The following is a 20,401-nucleotide window of genomic DNA, read 5'->3' on the forward strand; positions in this document are numbered from 1 at the left end:
CGCACAGGTGAAGTAGGTCCCCAGGGCTCCTGTGTGCAGATGGAGATGGTGAACGGTGCAGTAAAGAACAGAAGACACAGGGGTACAGTCTCTTTACCTGGTTTACTGATGGTAGCAGGCAGCCACAGTCCAGGACACCAGATCACAGGTACACGCAGGGTCCGGCCGGCTTGGAAGCAAATCCAGAGTTCCTCTTTACCAGGTGGAGTTAAAAGCCTTCCTATAGCGTGGTGGTGTTGTAGTTCCTTACTGCCTATGGCTTCTGATACGGTCCTTACAGTTCTTCTCTGTCCCCCATATAGGTTAGGACACAAACCTGTATGACAGGTGACTCAAGCCTTTTTACAGGGACTCTATCTCGACCCAGACTATATGTGTCACTGTGCCTCCTGGGTATTGAGGCGGACAGGTAACTTGCAGTTCAGCTGTCCTGCCAGTTTCTGCAGTAAGTCATAGAGTCCGCCACAACCTCGGTGTTCCGGCTATCAGTAATCTGCACTTAACAGGGAGAGAGCTCATTCGCAGCTGTCCTCCCCTGTTGTCACTCTCCTGTGCCTTGCTCTCCTTCACGATCACTGAACGATGTTCTTTCCTTTTCTGTTCTCTTTCTCCGGGGGTTGTAGTACCTCAGACTACAGGGCCCTTTCAGACCTTCTGACACTCTACTTCGGTCTTCTCTCTTCCTCTGTCTCTGGCAGTCTGACTGAACTCACTTCATTCCCTCCAGATCAGAATGTATTTATAGGGGAGTTCACCCTAAACCAGGTTTAGAGCTCCCCCTTCTGGCCTGGAGTGTGAACATGTTGTGTGCATTGTGATTACCTGATAAAAAGAACTTTCATCGCTTCCAAGCGTAACATCACTCTCTCTGTGAGGAAAGGAATGTCACTGTGATGACCAGGACCCTGGGGCATCACATGGGCCTGCTCCATCTGGACGCTCAGGGGACGGAGTACCAAAACTGTCTGTCTGCATGCCGCGTATTCCCACCAAGTCTGACTGGTTTCCCACGCGCTGCGGCTTTTTAAGTTTGGCCGTGCCCCCTGCCACTGAGTGCAAAGGTCGGTCCGGGGTTTTAAGCTTCCCCCCCCGTACAACATGGGTGACAGCCCCAACAGTTCCAGATCCGTCACAAAAAAGGTGCGCCTGGTCCGTATTTATTTGCACTGCTCCTAACATAGGTTCAGTCTTTTCAGCGTTTTTCTTCAGTGTCTGGTTTAGAAAAATACCTGTCACATGCTTGTCACTTTTTTAAAGTAGCTTCTGATGCAAAGCACTTCAAAATTAGGCACTGTCCAATCAAAAAGTCATAAGCTCCCTGTTGTACCACTGTGCCTCTGCATCTGTGTAATAGAGCTGCCCCAACTGCTTGGTCTGCCCTTTCCTCGCTACTGTGTGACATCCTGCTGACTACGCCAGTGTAATAGAGTGCAGGGTAGAGTATGTCACCACGGAACAGACAGACCAACTGTTGAGGGGGTTTTATTAACAGGGGCAATATTCTCCTCGCAGGGAGAAAACAGTAGCATATAAATTGATAAATTAACTATGCAAAAATATGGGAAGTAGTATAAGTTCCCAGACAGTCAAACAGTATAACAGTAATAAACAAAATTTCTGGGGAAAACACTTATCAGTCTGATGAGGACTTGCTTGTAGGGTCGTCTTCTCCAATGTAGGTGCCGAGAAACAGCGGCACTTGTCGTCCCTCTGTTATCCGTGGGCTGTGTAGTCTCTAGGAACCCGCAACCTGAGGATTAAGGGGTTACTGTGGTAAACAGAGGGGATGCTAGGCAAACGGGGTCCCCTGTGCTGAGTCTTTTGCTTTAACAGTGCAGCCTATCCCAGGAGAACGATGCTCAGTCTATTTTTGGGTCTCCCAACAGGAATCAGGGGCTCTGCGCTAATGCCGTGGGTGCTAGGGGCCACTGTCTCTGCACGGGCCACTGTCTCTGCACGGGTCACTGTCTCTGCACAGGTCACTGTCTCTGCACGGGTGTCAGGGTGCACCTCTCCAGTCACAGCAGAGTCCGCTTTCACGTACTCACAAGATGCAGTCTTTCTGGACAATCTCCCTGTATCAGTCCTTCGACCGGGAGCTCTCTCTTCCCCGGAGCGCAACTGCATGCTGTTCTGGCCACTGTATCCGCTGCTCTCTCCGCTGTGCCCGCTGCTCTCTCTGCTGCACGCGCTGCTCTGTGTCCAGTACATGTTCCTCTAGCCCTGGAAAGCGCACCCTTTCTCTCCCTCAGCCCGGCTTCCTTCCTGTTCCGGTCTCTAAGTCTGCCCTTGTGGCGGTCACTACAGCAAATTTAGTAAAGTGGTCAATCATCACTAAACAATGCTCATAGCCTTGGTGCACCAGTCCAATTGTCATATAATCTATGGCCAGGAGGTCCATGGGGCCAGAAGACCTCACTGTCTCTGTGGGAGCTCTGTTATGATCCCTAGTGGCTGAGGATCACAAATAGATCAGCAAGTGATTAAACTAAGGACAAGCTCTAGGGAGATGGTAACTGGACTGATCGCAAATCTGAACCTATCCAACACAACTAGAGGTAGCCGGTGAACGTGCCTAAAAAATTCCTAGACGTCTCGAGCCAGCCTGAGGAACTAGCTACCCCTAAAGAGAAAGATAGACCTCGCTTGCCTCCATAGAAATAATCCCCAAAGATATAGACGCCCCCAACAAATATTAACGGTGAAGTAAGAAGAAGGCACATACATAGGGATGAAATCAGATTCAGCAAAAGAGGCCCACAAGTACTAGAAAGCAGAAAATAGAGCAGGGGTCTATGCGATCAATAAAAAACCCTTACAAAATATCCATCCTGAGATTTCAAGAACCCACACACCAACTAACGGTGTGTGGGGAGAAACTCAGCCCACTAGAGCAACCAGCAAGCGAGGAAATTCCAATTTATCAAGCTGGAACAGAAAACATGATAAACACTGCTGATCAAAAAATGAGCAAACAAAACTTAGCTTATCCTGAATGGACTGGGAGCAAGGTAGTCAGAAGGAATCTGAGTAGCACTGATTACATCGACAGCCGGCAACAAGTGGAAGTAAAACAGAGCTATATAGGAACCTCCCAGAGGATAACGAACCAGCTGATAGCCAGAGACCAGCAGGATAACAGACAAAGCCACCAGGGGGAGCCCAAAGCAAAAGTCACACCATACCACCAGTGACCACAAGAGGGAGCCTGAACACAGAGTTCACAACAGTACCCCCCCCTTGAGGAGGGGTCACCGAACCCTCATGAAAACCACCAGGGCAGGGCGATCAGGATGAGCCACATGGAAGGCACGAACCAAATCGGCTGCATGAACATCAGAGGCGACAACCCAAGAATTATCCTCCTGACCATAGCCCTTCCATTTAACCAAATACTGGAGCCTCCGTCTAGAAATACGAGAATCCAAGATCTTCTCCACCACGTATTCCAATTCTCCCTCAACCAGCACCGGGGCAGGAGGCTCAACCGGAGGAACCACAGGCACCACATACCTCCACAACAACGAGCGATGGAACACATTATGAATAGCAAATGATGCTGGGAGGTCCAGAAGGAATGACACAGGGCCAAGGACTTCCAGAATCTTATAAGGACCGATAAACCGAGGCTTGAACTTAGGAGAGGAGACCTTCATAGGAACGAAGCGAGAAGACAACCACACCAAGTCCCCAACGCGAAGTCGGGGACCCACACAGCGACGGCGGTTGGCAAAGAGCTGAGCCTTCTCTTGAGACAGCTTCAAATTGTCCACCACATGATTCCAAATCTGATACAACCTATCAACCACAACATCCACTCCAGGACAGTCAGAAGGCTCCACCTGACCCGAGGAAAAACGAGGATGAAACCCCGAATTACAAAAGAAAGGAGAAACCAAAGTAGCAGAACTAGCCCGATTATTAAGGGCAAACTCGGCCAACGGCAAAAAAGTAACCCAGTCGTCCTGATCAGCAGAAACAAAACATCTTAAATAAGTCTCCAAGGTCTGATTAGTTCACTCGGTTTGGCCATTCGTCTGAGGATGGAAAGCCGACGAAAAAGACAAATCAATGCCCAATTTAGCACAAAAGGTCCGCCAAAATCTAGACACAAACTGGGATCCTCTGTCAGAAACAATGTTCTCAGGAATCCCGTGCAAACGAACCACATTTTGAAAAAACAGTGGAACCAACTCGGAGGAGGAAGGCAACTTAGGCAAGGGCACCAAATGGACCATCTTAGAAAAACGATCACACACCACCCAGATGACAGACATTCTCTGAGAGACAGGGAGATCTGATATAAAATCCATGGAAATGTGCGTCCAAGGCCTCTTCGGGACAGGCAAAGGTAACAGCAAACCACTGGCTCGAGAACAACAAGGCTTAGCCCGAGCACAAATTCCACAAGACTGCACAAAGGAACGCACATCCCGCGACAAGGAAGGCCACCAAAAAGACCTGGCCACCAAGTCTCTGGTACCAAATATTCCAGGATGGCCCGCCAACACCGAAGAATGAACCTCGGAGATGACTCTGTTGGTCCATCTATCCGGGACAAACAGTCTCTCCGGTGGACAGCGATCAGGTCTATGCGCCTGAAACTCTTGCAGCACACGTCGCAAATCTGGGGAGATGGCAGACAAAATCACCCCTTCTCTAAGAATACCAGCTGGCTCTGAATCTCCAGGAGAGTCAGGCACAAAACTCCTAGAAAGAGCATCAGCCTTCACATTCTTCGAACCAGGCAGGTACGAAACCACGAAATCAAAACGAGAGAAAAACAACAACCAACGAGCCTGTCTGGGATTCAGCCGCTTGGCCGACTCGAGATAAATCAAATTCTTGTGATCAGTCAAGACCACCACACGATGCTTAGCTCCCTCGAGCCAATGTCGCCACTCCTCAAATGCCCACTTCATAGCCAACAACTCCCGATTACCGACATCATAATTCCGCTCGGCAGGCGAAAACTTTCTTGAAAAGAAAGCACATGGCTTCATCACAGAGTCAACGGAGCTTCTCTGCGACAAAACAGCCCCCGCTCCAATCTCGGAAGCATCAACCTCCACCTGGAAGGGAAGTGAGACATCTGGCTGACATAAGACCGGAGCCGAAGAAAACCGGCGCTTCAGCTCCCGAAAGGCCTCCACAGCCGCAGAGGACCAATTAGTCACATCGGAACCTTTCTTGGTCAAATCCGTCAAAGGCTTAACAACACCAGAAAAATTAGCTATGAAGCGACGGTAAAAATTAGCAAAACCCAAGAACTTCTGATGACTCTTAACCGATGTAGGCTGCGTCCAGTCATGAATAGCCTGAACCTTGACTGGGTCCATCTCAATAGTAGAAGGAGAAAAAATGAAACCCAAAAAAGAAATCTTCTGGACTCCAAAAAGACATTTTGAGCCCTTCACAAATAAAGCATTGTCACGCAGGACCTGAAAGACCATCCTGACCTGCTTAACATGAGACTCCCAATCATCCGAAAAAACCAGAATATCATCCAGATACACAATCATAAACTTATCCAGATATTCACGGAAGATGTCGTGCATAAAGGACTGACAGACTGAAGGAGCATTAGAAAGTCCAAAAGGCATCACCAGGTACTCAAAATGGCCTTCAGGCGTATTAAATGCAGTTTTCCATTCATCACCCTGTTTTATACGCACAAGGTTATACGCACCACGAAGATCTATCTTGGTGAACCAACTAGACCCCCTAATGCGAGCAAACAAATCAGTTAACAATGGCAAAGGATACTGGAATTTGACCGTGATTTTATTCAAAAGGCGATAATCAATACATGGTCTCAGGGAACCATCCTTCTTAGCCACAAAAAAGAATCCCGCACCAAGAGGGGAAGAGGACGGGCGAATATGTCCCTTCTCCAAAGACTCCTTTATATAACTCCGCATGGCAGCATGCTCCGGCACAGATAAATTGAAAAGTCATCCCTTAGGAAACTTACTACCAGGAATCAAATTTATAGCACAATCACAGTCCCTATGAGGAGGTAGAGAATTGAGTTTGGGCTCCTCAAATACATCCTGGTAGTCTGACAAAAACGTAGGGACTTCAGAAGGAGTGGATGAAGCAATTGACACCACAGGAGCGTCACCATGAATTCCCTGACAACCCCAACTTGACACAGACATAGCTTTCCAATCCAGGACTGGATTATGAGTCTGCAACCATGGTAGACCCAACACGACAACATCATGCAAATTATGCAATACAAGAAAGCGAATCACCTCCTGATGAACAGGAGTCATGCACATGGTCACTTGTGTCCAGTACTGAGGTCTACTTGTAGCCAATGGCGTAGAGTCAATTCCCCTTAGTGGAATAGGGAATTTTAAAGGCTCCAAATCAAAACCACAGCGCCTGGCAAATGACCAATCCATCAGACTCAGGGCAGCACCTGAATCTACAAAGGCATTAACCGGGTAAGATGACAGGGAACAAATCAGGGTAACAGACAAAATGAACTTAGGCTGTAAAGTACCAATGGTGACAGATCCATCAACCTTTTTTTTTTGCTCTTAGAGCATGCTAAGATAACATGAGCTGAGTCACCACAGTAAAAGCACAACCCATTTTGCCGTCTATAATTTTGCCGTTCACTTCTGGTCAGAATTCCGTCACATTGCATAGATTCAGGTGTCTGTTCAGAAGACACCGCCAAATGGTGCACAGGTTTGCGCTCCCACAACCGCCGATCAATCTGAATGGCCAGAGTCATTGACTCATTCAGACCTGCAGGCGTAGGGAAACCCACCATGACATTCTTAATGGCTTCAGAAAGACCTTCTCTGAAATTTGCAGCCAGGGCACACTCATTCCACTGAGTAAGCACCGACCATTTCCGAAATTTCTGGCAGTACACCTCTGCTTCATCTTGCCCCTGCGAGAGGGCCAATAACGCTTTTTCAGCCTGGTTCTCAAGATTAGGTTCCTCATAGAGCAATCCAAGGGCCAGAAAAAACGCATCCACACTGAGCAATGCAGGATCCCCTGGCGCCAATGCGAAGGCCCAATCTTGAGGGTCACCACGCAAAAAGGAAATGATAATCTTAACTTGCTGAACGGCATTACCAGAGGAACGAGGTTTCAAAGAAAGAAACAACTTACAATTGTTCTTAAAATTCAGGAACCTAGATCTATCTCCAGAAAACAACTCCAGAATAGGTATTCTAGGCTCAGACATAGGACTGTGAACAACAAAATCCTGAATACTTTGAACTCTAGCAGCAAGATGATCCAGACTGGAAGCCAAGCTCTGGACATCCATGTCAGCAGCTGAACTCAGAGCCACAGCAAGATTAAGAGGAGGAGAGAAGCTAGCATAGCAGCTAGACACACGGCAACAACAAGAAAAAAAAAAAAATTTCTCAAGGCTTCTTTTCTCCTGCTTCTGCCATGCAATTAACACTTTGTCGGCCGGCTGCACTGTTATGATCCCTAGTGGCTGAGGATCACAAATAGATCAGCAAGTGATTAAACTAAGGACAAGCTCTAGGGAGATGGTAACTGGACTGATCGCAAATCTGAACCTATCCAACACAACTAGAGGTAGCCGGTGAACGTGCCTAAAAAATTCCTAGATGTCTCGAGCCAGCCTGAGGAACTAGCTACCCCTAAAGAGAAAGATGGACCTCGCTTGCCTCCAGAGAAATAATCCCCAAAGATATAGAAGCCCCCAACAAATATTAACGGTGAAGTAAGAAGAAGGCACATACATAGGGATGAAATCAGATTCAGCAAAAGAGGCCCACTAGTACTAGAAAGCAGAAAATAGAGCAGGGGTCTATGCGATCAATAAATAACCCTTACAAAATATCCATCCTGAGATTTCAAGAACCCACACACCAACTAACGGTGTGTGGGGAGAAACTCAGCCCACTAGAGCAACCAGCAAGCGAGGAAATTACAATTTAGCAAGCTGGAACAGAAAACATGATAAACACTGCTGATCAAAAAATGAGCAAACAAAACTTAGCTTATCCTGGATGGACTGGGAGCAAGGTAGTCAGAAGGAATCTGAGTAGCACTGATTACATCGACAGCCGGCAACAAGTGGAAGTAAAACAGAGCTATATAGGAACCTCCCAGAGGATAACGAACCAGCTGATAGCCAGAGACCAGCAGGATAACAGACAAAGCCACCAGGGGGAGCCCAAAGCAAAAGTCACACCATACCACCAGTGACCACAAGAGGGAGCCTGAACACAGAGCTCATTGTTCTGGTGGTTTTACCAGCTCACAACTCCTGCATTGCTGGCATACTTTCTCCACGATGTTCCTCAGGTCCCGTGTGGGTGTCACTATGGCAAATTTAGTAAAGTGGTCAATCATCACTAAACAATGCTCATAGTCTTGGTGCGCTGGTCCAATTGTCAAATAATCTATGGCCAGGAGGTCCATGGGGCCAGAAGACCTCACCGTCGTCTCTGTGGGAGCTCATTGTTCTGGTGGTCTTTCCAGATCACAACTCCTGCATTGCTGGCATACTTTCTCCACAATGTTCCTCAGGTGGGGATGATAAAATATGCGATGCAACCACTGGAAAGTTTTTTCTGGCCCAAAGTGTGCTCCTTTCTCATGCGCTTCCTTAGCCACCTGATCCATCAGGGATGAAGGAATAACTGTCTGCCATACAGGACCGAGTTCTGTTTGCAGGAATACCTTCCGGTACAGGATACCATCCCGCAACTGGAGCCTCTCCCACTAGTGTAACATCTTCAGCTCTACAGGTGATATGGACTTCCTCTCGTGACGATTGGGTATTTGTTCAGACACGACCCACCGCCTCAACTGAGCTAGTTACTGATCTTCTTGCTGCTCTCGGACCCACTCGTCACGGGGCTGCTCCAACAAATTCACACAGGCCTCTTCCTGTTCACTTTCCCGCGCCACTGCCACCGTCCTGGCAGTCTCTCCAACACCTGGAACATCCACATCCTCCAGTTCTTCATCCTGGCTGGGTGCTGGTTTGCGATAGTTCACTCGAGAGAGGGCATCTGCATGAACATTCTCAGCTCCTCTTTTATACGAAATTCTGTATCGAAACTTGGCCATTCGGGCTACCCAACGTTGTTCTAGGGCCCCTAACTTGGCAGTCTCGAGATGGGTCAGCGGATTGTTATCGGTGCGTACATGAACTTCTGAGCCAGCCAGATATTCCGCGAACTTCTCAGTCATTGCCCACACCAGCGCCAACAACTCCAGCTTAAACGAACTGTAGTTTTCTGGATTCCTTTCCAAGTCATGCAGAGACCGACTGGCGTATGCGATGACGTGCTCTTTTCCATCCTGCATCTGCGATAGTACTACCCGAGGCCCTGCAGGCTCCCATCAGTGTGCAAGATGAACAACTGCGTGAAGTCGGCGTAGGCCAGCACAGGGGCCTCCGTCAGAGCCTTCTTCAGAGCTAAGAATGCCTCTTCCTGACGCTTCCCCCACTGTATGTTCCTGTTTTTGGTGCAAGAGGGCACTCCCCTCAACAACTCCTGGAGTGGATTAGCAAGGATAGCAATGTCTTTTACGAAGCGTCTGAAGTATCCTGTGAGTCCCAGGAACGCACGCACATCCTTCACAGTTTTTGGAGTTGGCCACTCTTGTACCGCAGCGATCTTCTCCTGGGAAGGCCTCACCCCCTCAGCGGAGACAACGTGCCCCAAGTATTCAATCTCAGTCCAGAAGAGGTGACATTTCTGGGGTTTCACTTTCAATCCGTACTTCTGTAGCCGACTCAGAACTTGCCCCAGTCTCTGCAGATGCTCCTCAAAGGTGGGGGCAAAGACGATGATGTCATCCAAGTAAATGAAACTGGCTTAAACGTTCAAGTCTCCCAGACATCTCTCCATGAGTTGCTGAAACGTTCCAGGGGCGTTGGCTAGGCCAAAGGGCATCCGGTCAACTCATACAGTCCCATCGGAAGGATGAAAGCCATCTTGGCTCGGTCTCACTCGGACATGGGCACCTGCCAGTAGCCGCTGGCCAAGTCTAATGTGGAGAAATACCTGGCATTTCCTAGTGCTGACAGGGACTCCTCTATCCTGGGCAGTGGGTATGAGTCCCACACAGTGCAAGCGTTGAGCCGGCAATAGTCCACACAGAACCGCAAGAACCCATCCTTCCTCACAAGACTATAGGGGCAGCCCACGGGCTCTGACTCTCACTTATGACTCCCTTCTTCAACATATGTGACAGCATTCCCTTCACCTCCTGGTACATCTGTGGGGGTATTTGGCGGTACCATTCCTGGATTGGGGCCGCATCCCCAGTGGGTATCTCGTGGGTGATGGCCGTGGTACGTCCAAAGTCGTCTTCGTCTCTGGCGAACACCTCCTGATATTTCCCCAATAAGGCTTCCACCTTAGGTACCTGCTGTGGGGTACATTCTGAGAGCTCCGCCCTCATGCATTCCAATATCTGTCGCCCTTCTTGCTGCAGTCTGGAGTCCGGAGCTGCCTCCGCTTTGACGGTCAGCAGCCATGGATCTTCTAGCCTAGCAGTCAGCTGTACCATTTCCGATGGGACCAGCTTGTCTGGGAGGCCCAGGACCTGGGCGACTTCACTCCTTGGGGTTAAAGTTGCATCTGTCTCTCGCAAATTCATGCAGCGCACAAGGAGAGTACCGTCCCACACGGTTGCCAGGGACCTTGCGACCAATATTCCTGACGGCAGCTGGTCGACTCTGCTCGGCTCAATCTGGACTTCCACCCCTTCCAGCGGGATACCAGTTCATATAGGCAGGGGAAAGACCGTCTGTCCAGGGGGCAACATTCGATTGACAGAGGCATGGACAATGACTTTGCTGAGTTCCTTTCCGTCGCTGTATGCTTTCCGGACCTGGGCTGTCCGTATCAGTTGTTGAAAAACCCTTTTCTGGGGTGTTTGGTCGCTCCATTGTTGTAGAAACTGTTCCGGGGACTCTTTGAAAAGAAGGCTCCCGAGGTCTTTTAACACATTCATGCCAAGGGTCACAGTATGGTCTTTAGCTACTTCTCCATCTACCATTACTACTCCTCTCCTCCCAACATCTTTACCGCAGACCTCTATGTTCATCTATACCACCCCTGCGACCGGATGGGCAAGTGACTAGCCACCATAAGTTTGATCACAGGGCCCCATTCGGGCCGTAGCGCCTCCGTGAAGTGACAGCGGAAATATCCCTCAGGCATGGTGGTCACTTTGGAGCCTGTGTCCACCAGGCACCGCACCGCTCTTCCATTGATTTCTGCCCAGACCAGGGGGCCCATGGAAACAAGGCTGGGGGGACTTTTACTACTCCTCTTCTCCTCTCCACGCTCCGAGCGGCGTTCCTCGAGCTCGGAGCCACCTAGTTTAAAGGAGGGCACGGGGATGGTCGGCTCCGGTGGGGACACCATCGGGCGATGTGGACGGGCTCTCCACAGGTGTAGCATGTAAGAGGGCTTCTCCTCCTGGTAGCTTCACCCTCCATTCGGGGGCAGCTTCTCCGCCTCGCACCAAAGGGCTGGGCCCTACTGCCAGAGTTCTTCTTGAGGCCGCCATTTCACGGACCTGCTAAATCTCCATTTTCAGGTCCTCCACCCATTGAGGGATATTGTCTGCGGTGGTGGTTACCTCCCCGCTCCGTACCCTCCCCACTGGCCCTGTCACTCCCTGTTCTTGCTCTCGCACACGTGCCTCACTGCCAGCTTCGGAGAAAGTCATGTCTGGCTTCACCCGCATGCGCTCTCGCAGTGCCTGTTTCTTCATTGCGTCACACAGTCCCATCACCAGCTGATCCCTGAGCACCACATCAACTGGCCCTACACCTACACCGTCTTTCCGTCTAATAGCAGTGTGAAGCTCTTGTAGGGCATTCATGAATTGGGTCACGGTCTCCCCCTCTCTTTGTACCCGGTGAAACAGTCGCATGTGAAATTCCCCTACGTCAGTGGGGTCCCCATGCGTCTCCTCCAGTATGCCCAGCACTTTGTCTAGGGTATCTCTCTCCCGGGGAGACCTATGCATGACAGAATCCCATTCCTTCCCCTCCAGGGCTATCAACGCAATCTCTGCCTTCAGGGCTGGTGTCATGGGGTGCATCCGCATCATTCCCCGGATACGCTCCATCCAGCTCCACAGCATCACATTGCTCCCAGTGAACCTTGGCAAATTATTCAACATGGCTCCCAGGGAAATGCTAGACCTGGGAGCTTCCCCAACTGCTTGGTCTGCCCTTTCCGCGCTACCATGTGACATCCTGCCGACTACGCCAAGTGTAATAGAGTGCAGGGTAGAGTATGTCACCACGGAACAGACAGACCAACTGTTGAGGGGGTTTTATTAACAGGGGCAATATTCTCCTTGCAGGGAGAAAACAGTAGAATATAAACTGATGAAATAACTGTGCAAAAATATGGGAAGCAGTATAAGTTCCCAGACAGTCAAACAGTATAACAGTAATAAATGGAATTTCTGGGGAAAACATTTATCAGTCTGATGAGAACTTGCTTGTAGGGTTGTATTTTCCAACGTAGGCGCCGAGAAACAGCGGCACTTGTCGTCCCTCTGTTATCCGTAGGCTGTGTAGTCTCTAGGAACCCGCAACCTGGGGTTTAAGGGGTTACTGTGGTAAGCAGAGGGGATGCTAGGCAAACGGGGTCCCCTGTGCTCTGAGTCTTTTGCTTTAACAGTGCAGCCTATCCCAGGAGAAGGATGCGCAGTCTATTTTTGGGTCTCCCAACAGGAATCAGGGGCTCTGCATTAATGCCATGGGTACTAGGGGCCACTGTCTCTGCACGGGCCACTGTCTCTGCACGGGCCTCAGGGCACACCTCTCCAGTCACAGCAGAGTCCGCTTTCACGTACTCACAAGATACAATCTCCCTGGATCAGTCCTTCGACCAGGAGCTCTCTCTCTCTTCCCCGGAGCGCAGCTGCATGCTGTTCTGGCCACTGTATCTGCTGCTCTCTCTGCTGCACCCACTGCTCTCTCTGCTGCACACACTGCTCTGTGTCCAGTACACGTTCCTCTAGCCCTGGAAAGCGTGCCCTTTCTCTCCCTCAGCCCGCCTTCCTTCCTGTCCTGGTCTCTAAGTCTGCCCCCAGGGAAACCTGCTGCACAGCTAAGTGGTTCCAGGCATGGAGCAGAGAAGGTAACCCCCTTATATCTAAGTGACTGAGCAACGATTATGTGATGATGTTATAAGATTGCACCTCCTGTGTGGAAGGAGCCTCAGTCTGCACAGAGCACTGACCGGAGCAGACATCAGAGGAGCGGTGGGAGGTAAGTAGTTTGCATTTTTTATTTGTCAGTGATTGGGGGGGGACATGATGCCTAGTTGGTTCTTCATATTGTGAGTGGGGCAGGTTGGCAAGGCCATCAAACTGTGTAGACCCTCATTCTGTGTTGGGGGCAGTATAGGCCCTCATATTGAGTGGGAGAATGCAGAGGTCCCTCATACTGCCTTTGGGTACATCATATTGTGTGTGGAGGCCCTCAAATTGTGTTCTGGGATGTTGGCACCTTAATAATGCCTGTATGTGCCATCATATTTTATGTTGGAGTCCCTTATACTGTATTGTAGGCTTTGGGGGTCTTCATACTGCCTGTTGTGGCTGTGGGGGACATCATATTGTGTGTTGGGACCCTCATGCTGCCTGTAGAGGTTGGGGGTCGACATTACTATACTACATATTGGGACTGTGGGGACATCATATTATGTGTATGTGGGTGTTGTTTGGGGCTATGATGGTCCTCAAATTGCCTGTGGGGGGCATCATATTGTGTGTTATATCCCTCATACTGTCTGTTTAGGCTGTGGGAGACATCATATTGTGTGTGGGGGCCATCACACTGTGTAGGGCGCTCTGGGGGACATCATATCATGTGTGGGGGCCCTCATACTGTGGGGGCTGTTGGGTCATCATGTTGTGTTTAGCGGCTGTGGGGCCATCATTATGTGTAAAGGGTGACTATGGGGGACATTATACTGTGAGGGGGCACTTTTGGGACATCATGCTGTGGAAGGTTTTAAAGTGTGTTGGGGTCATTGTGGCAACATTGTAAGAGGAAGTGCAACTTTTTCCACTTGGACCTGTGATTTCTATGTATGGCACTCTACATGACTTAGGATTGTTAGCCAAACCAGACTCTTCTACATAAGGAAAAGACGATATCCATCCACAGATGGCTGTTTTCGACTTCTTGCTCCTCATTATGGCAGTGTTGGATACTGGTTGGCAAGGTGAGAGAAATTTGAAAGAGATCTAGTTAGGGAAGATGTAAGCATTTTCCTCATTTGTAGACCCAAGCAACACGTGTGAGGGTTGAAGTGAAATATGTTCTCTAAAGGGGGAGATTCCTTTCCAATTAGAGTAATAGGTAAAGGCCAAAGAACAGGACCACCCAATACGACATTCTCATGTCCTAATGTGGCCTACAGACTGAGGCCGTCTTTACTAGACAACCCGTATAAGATCTGAATGTTATTTCTTACTATATGAATGGTTAATATGTTGTTCCGGCGCTCGAAACCTTCATTAATCACAATTTTATAACAATAATTCCTACGAGCTGCAAAATGAGGAATGAATTACAATGGGGACATGTGGAGAGATAATTTGCATCAAGGAAAAAATCTTTCAGGGCCAAATCCAGGAAATCTGTCTAATGGTTTCTGGCCAGAAGCTTTAAATTACGCGTATTTGTTAAATTATACACACAGTAGTAAATTAAATTGTATTACTCTGCTCGAGACCTTCCCTAAAAATTCTCTTGGCATCTATGAAGCTGCAGGAGTCGAACTCCGGACAGGGACAAGCAGATGTTTGCCAGCAATGCACATTTACGCTGTACAGACCGAATGTCTGGAGACCCGGGACGTCTAGGGGATGTTCACTTCTCCGGTGGTGTAAAAAGGGTTGTATAGGGTTTGAAAAACATGGCTTCTTTCTTGTGAAAACCAAGCCACACCTGTCCACTGGTCATATGTGGTGGTCATCTACTCACATCACTTCAACGGAGATGAACTGCAATAATAGATGACTCATGGTCAAAGATGGTGCTTTCCTAGGGGAAAAAAAAGCAGCCATATTTTTTTCAATCCCATACAACCTCTTTAAAGGGGGTTTCTACAACTGGACAACCCCTTCTTAATTGTTTAAGTGCTACACATAAAATAAGGATAAAACATATTCTCACCTTCTGGACCGGCAAAGCTCCTGTGTTGACGGCGCTGATTCCCGGCAGTCACATGACATTGCTATATTATGGGGCTGCTGCAGCCAATAAGCTGCAGCCTTTCAGTATTCCATCACAGCATTTAAGAATGGGGGGGTTGTTCCCTTTAACCCTTAGTTGACGCTTTTGGTACATGTATGGTCGAAGTGTGCCATCACTATACGGAGCAGGTTCAGGAGCTGAGCCCGCTCCTTAAATCAAGGCAGTACTATAGTTCAAGTTCCCTAAAAGGACTAATAAAAAGTGTAAACAACATTAAAAAATATTTAAAAAATAGTTAAAAAAACCCCAATTAATATAAAAGTTAAAACTAATCCCCCTTTCCTGTAATGAAAATAGTGATATTTTAAAAACAAAACATATTTGGATTTGCCATGTGCGTAATTGTTCAAACCAAAAAAATATTTCTACCATATGGTGAACGCTGAACCAGAGGAAAAAATAAAATTGGCAGAATTGCTGTTTATTGGTTAAGCCACTTCCCACAAAAAATTGGATTAAAAATAGTATAAAAAGGTCTATGGATTGCAAAACGGGTCCTATAAAAACTATAGCTCTCCATCCAACGTACAAAAAAACAGACAACCAAATCCATCAACAGTAACTGAAAAGTAAAAAATAGTGATTCTCAGTAAATGACTACTGATGCCATTTTTTGTAAGTAGTAAAAAAAAGATCTATCGGTGTAACCATTCTGACCTATAGAACAAAGTAATCAGTTGATTTTTTCATCAAATTGAATGTCTTAAAAAAAAATATTGGAAAAACAAAGGAAGAATTCCATCTTTCCTAACACATAGAATTTTTTTTCCTCGTTTTTCAGTGCATTACATGGTAAAGTAACTTGGGTCATTCAAAAGTACAATTCATCACAAAAGAAAAAACGAAGAAAACAAAAATTGCCGGTCTTTAAAGAGTAAACGTTAGTTTAAATTTTATTTTATAAATCAATAGCTTACATGAGAGTCTTTGAAATATATTTTAGCAGAGAAATCTGCTTCTTCCTCCTCCTGGTCTGATTTGTCACTATAAATTCAGTGCTATAATTTGTAAAATCTGTTTTGAGTGATTTCAGACTTTCCCATTACTGAGAAAACAGATGACAATTGCTGCTTTTAAAATTCTATGGAGGAGGGCGGAGCCAGAGGCAGACAAAGACATTCTATGGAGGAGGGCGGAGCCAGAGGCAGGCACAGACATTCTATGGAGGGGAGAAGCTAGAGGAACACAGACATTCTATGGAGGGGAGAAGCTAGAGGAACACAGACATTCTATGGAAGGGAGGAGCTAGAGGCAGACACAGACATTCTATGGAGGGGAGAAGCTAGAGGAACACAGACATTCTATGGAGAGGGAGGAGCTAGAGGCAGACACAGGCATTCTATGGAGGGGGGTGGAGCCAGAGGCAGGCACCGACATTCTATGGAGGGGAGGAGCTAGAGACAGACAGACATTCTATGGAGGGGAGGAGCTAGAGGAACACAGACATTCTATGGAGGAGGGTGGAGCCAGAGGCAGACACAGACATTCTATGGAGGAGGGCGGAGCCAGAGGCAGACACAGACATTCTATGGAGGAGGGCGGAGCCAGAGGCAGGCACAGACATTCTATGGAGGGGAGAAGCTAGAGGAACACAGACAGTCTATGGAAAGGAGGAGCTAGAGGCAGACACAGACATTCTATGGAGGGGAGAAGCTAGAGGAACACAGACATTCTATGGAAGGGAGGAGCTAGAGGCAGACACAGGCATTCTATGGAGGAGGGTGGAGCCAGAGGCAGGCACAGACATTCTATGGAGGGGAGGAGCTAGAGACAGACAGACATTCTATGGAGGGGAGGAGCTAGAGGAACACAGACATTCTATGGAGGAGGGTGGAGCGAGAGGCAGACACAGACATTCTATGGAGGAGGGCGGAGCCAGAGGCAGACACAGACATTCTATGGAGGAGGGCGGAGCCAGAGGCAGACACAGACATTCTATGGAGGAGGGCGGAGCCAGAGGCAGGCACAGACATTCTATGGAGGGGAGAAGCTAGAGGAACACAGACAGTCTATGGAGGGGAGGAGCTAGAGGCAGACACAGACATTCTATGGAGGAGGGCGGAGCCAGAGGCAGACACAGGCATTCTATGGAGGAGGGCAGAGCCAGAGGCAGACACAGGCATTCTATGGAGGAGGGTGGAGCCAGAGGCAGGCACAGACATTCTATGGAGGGGAGGAGCTAGAGACAGACACAGACATTCTATGGAGGTTAGGAGCTAGAGGAATACAGACATTCTATGGAGGAGGGCGGAGCCAGAGGCAGGCACAGACATTCTATGGAGGGGAGGAGCTAGAGACAGACACAGACATTCTATGGAGGGGAGGAGCTAGAGGAACACAGACATTCTATGGAGGGAAGGAGCTAGAGGCAGACACAGATATTCTATGGAGGGGAGGAGCTAGAGGAACACAGACATTCTATGGAGGGGAGGAGCTAGAGGAACACAGACATTCTATTGAGGGGAGGAGCTAGAGGAACACAGACATTCTATGGAGGGGAGGAGCTAGAGGCAGACACAGATATTCTATGGAGGGGAGGAGCTAGAGGAACACAGATATTCTATGGAGGGGAGGAGCTAGAGGAACAGACATTCTATGGAGGGTAGGAGCTAGGGGAACAGACATTCTATTGAGAGGAGGAGCTAGAGAAACGCAGACATTCTATGGAGAGGAGGAGCTAGAGGAACACAGACATTCTATGGAGAGGAGAAGCTAGAGACAGACAGACATTCTATGGAGGGAAGGAGTTAGAGGAACAGATATTCTATGGAGGGGAGGAGCTAGAGGAACAGACATTCTATGGAGGGTAGGAGCTAGAGGCAGACAGACATTGTATGGAGGGAAGGAGTTAGAGGAACAGACATTCTATGGAGGGGAGGAGCTAGGGGAATACAGACATTCTATTGAGAGGAGGAGCTAGAGAAACACAGACATTCTATGGAGAGGAGGAGCTAGATACAGACATTGTATGGAGGGGAGGAGTTAGAGGAACACAGACATTCTATAGAGTTGAGGAGCTAGAGGCAGACACAGATATTCAGTGAAATATATAATAATAATAGGATAAATGCTGCTAAATGCAAGTAAGTAACCACAGAATTATATTCATTTATACTTATTTTCATCAGTCTTGGCTCATTGCGGGCTCTAATTAAATAAATCCTCATCGGGAAAAGTTACGCAATTAGTCGTTATAACTGTTGCTATAGTGATAAAGAAAATAAAAAAATAAAAACCCATTTCCATTTGTTTTCCATTTAAGTATTAAAAATTAAATATAAAAATGACTTATTACTTTGTTATTTTGTTCTCGGTTCACCTCAGGCTCCTAAAATCAACGCACTTAATAATACATAGGTCAATCCGACCAGCTGGGATCTGTGGGTACGCCTAAGAGTGCAATTTTCCTGCAGCGCCACCACTTGTAAAATTAGGCATTACACAGATCCGATTCAAATCATTAGATTGTGTGTTGTGAATTGAACTTTTTGGCTCCCTCTTGTGGTCACTAGCGACATGACACTTTGATTTTCTTTCCCCAGCTTGGTACCCACCTGGTTCGTTAGTCCAGGGGTGTTGCTATTTAAACTCCCTGGATTCTCAGTCTGGTGCCTGGCATCGTTGTAATCAGTTCCTTTCTGTTTGCTCCTGTCTGCTGGTCCTGGTTCTTTGCAAAATAAGCTAAGTCCTGCTTCCTTATTTTTTGGTTATTTGCATTGCTCTTATTTTTGTCCAGCTTGTACTAAATGTGATTCCTGATATTGCTGGAAGCTCTAGGGGGCTGATATTCTCCCCCCGTGCCGTTAGACGGTTCGGGGGTTCTTGAATATTCAGCGTGGAAATTTTGATAGGGTTTTTGCTGACCGTATAAGTCATCTTCCTATATTCTGCTATTAGTCAGTGGGCCTCTCTTTGCTAAAACCTAGTTCATTCTTACGTTTGTCTTTTCTTCTTACCTCACCGTTATTATTTGTTGGGGGCTTGTATCCAACTTTTGGGGTCTTTTCTCTGGAGGCAAGAAAGGTCTATTGTTTCCCTTCTAGGGTTAGTTAGTTCTCCGGCTGGCGCGAGACGTCTAGAACCAACGTAGGTACGTTCCCCGGCTACTGTTATTTGTTGTGCTAGGATCAGTTATACGGTCAGCCTAGTTACCACTGCCCTATGAGCTGGTTTTTTGTGTGTGCAGACTTGGTAATAACCTCTGAGACCCTCTGCCATTGGGGTCACAACAATTGTGCCTGATGTTAGACAGCCCTCCCAAGTGAGAGACGCTCTTTGTAACTGCCCTTTAAATGGGTTTTGCATAATTACCAACATTCGCTCCTCCTCAGACCACACAGAACCTCCCATTCCTGATCAGGGTTTTTGTAAAACCCGACTCTTCCTAGCTCGGAACGCCGCAAATTTGCTTGGACTGTTCCCAAAAAATTGGGACTGTCCTGGAAAATTATGATGAATTTGTTGGCCGTAATCGGCCACGTCCCTTCTTAAGTTAAGTTTCGTTCACTTTTGAAAAAAGTTGGCAGGGACTGACCACAGTAAAAAAATGTTTGAGCAACTATAAGTTCTGCAAAAATTTTCCAACATATAAAAAATTTTATGCCACAATTTTGCAAAACAAACAAAAACACGTATGTGATTTTTATGGCTGCATAGGGTTTAGAGATGATGAATTCAAATTGCGTTGTCCTGGTCTGGCATCCAGTTTGGTCTTCCATGACAGCCGGTCTTCACACACCCGGTATCTTGAAAAGTCTCTGTTGTGTCACAACTTCATGGAATAATAATCATCAGAGTTAGCCTAGGATCCCGACCGCAGAAATAGAGACTGGCTTCCATGGCGGAAGGGACTGGACGGTGGACCGGGGCGGCCTAAACTGAATTATAAAAACTTGATTCCAGCTCACCCAGTTGCTCTATGCTCATCCACTTGGGGCTCAGACACCGGCCTCGTCCTGGCCTCACATCAAGGATAATAGAAAAAATTGTAGTCCTGCTCAACAGGACTGGATTTTCCTTTTCTTTTTCTTTTTCAAAAGAAAATATAGTGCATACAAAAGAAAAATGTACATGGTCGACATGACCCAGTCGACGCGTTTCGACTGCACTAAGCAGTCTTACTCATGAATCGAATTG

The sequence above is a fragment of the Ranitomeya variabilis genome, chromosome 2 (assembly GCF_051348905.1).
Source record: "Ranitomeya variabilis isolate aRanVar5 chromosome 2, aRanVar5.hap1, whole genome shotgun sequence".
Classification (NCBI taxonomy): domain Eukaryota; kingdom Metazoa; phylum Chordata; class Amphibia; order Anura; family Dendrobatidae; genus Ranitomeya; species Ranitomeya variabilis.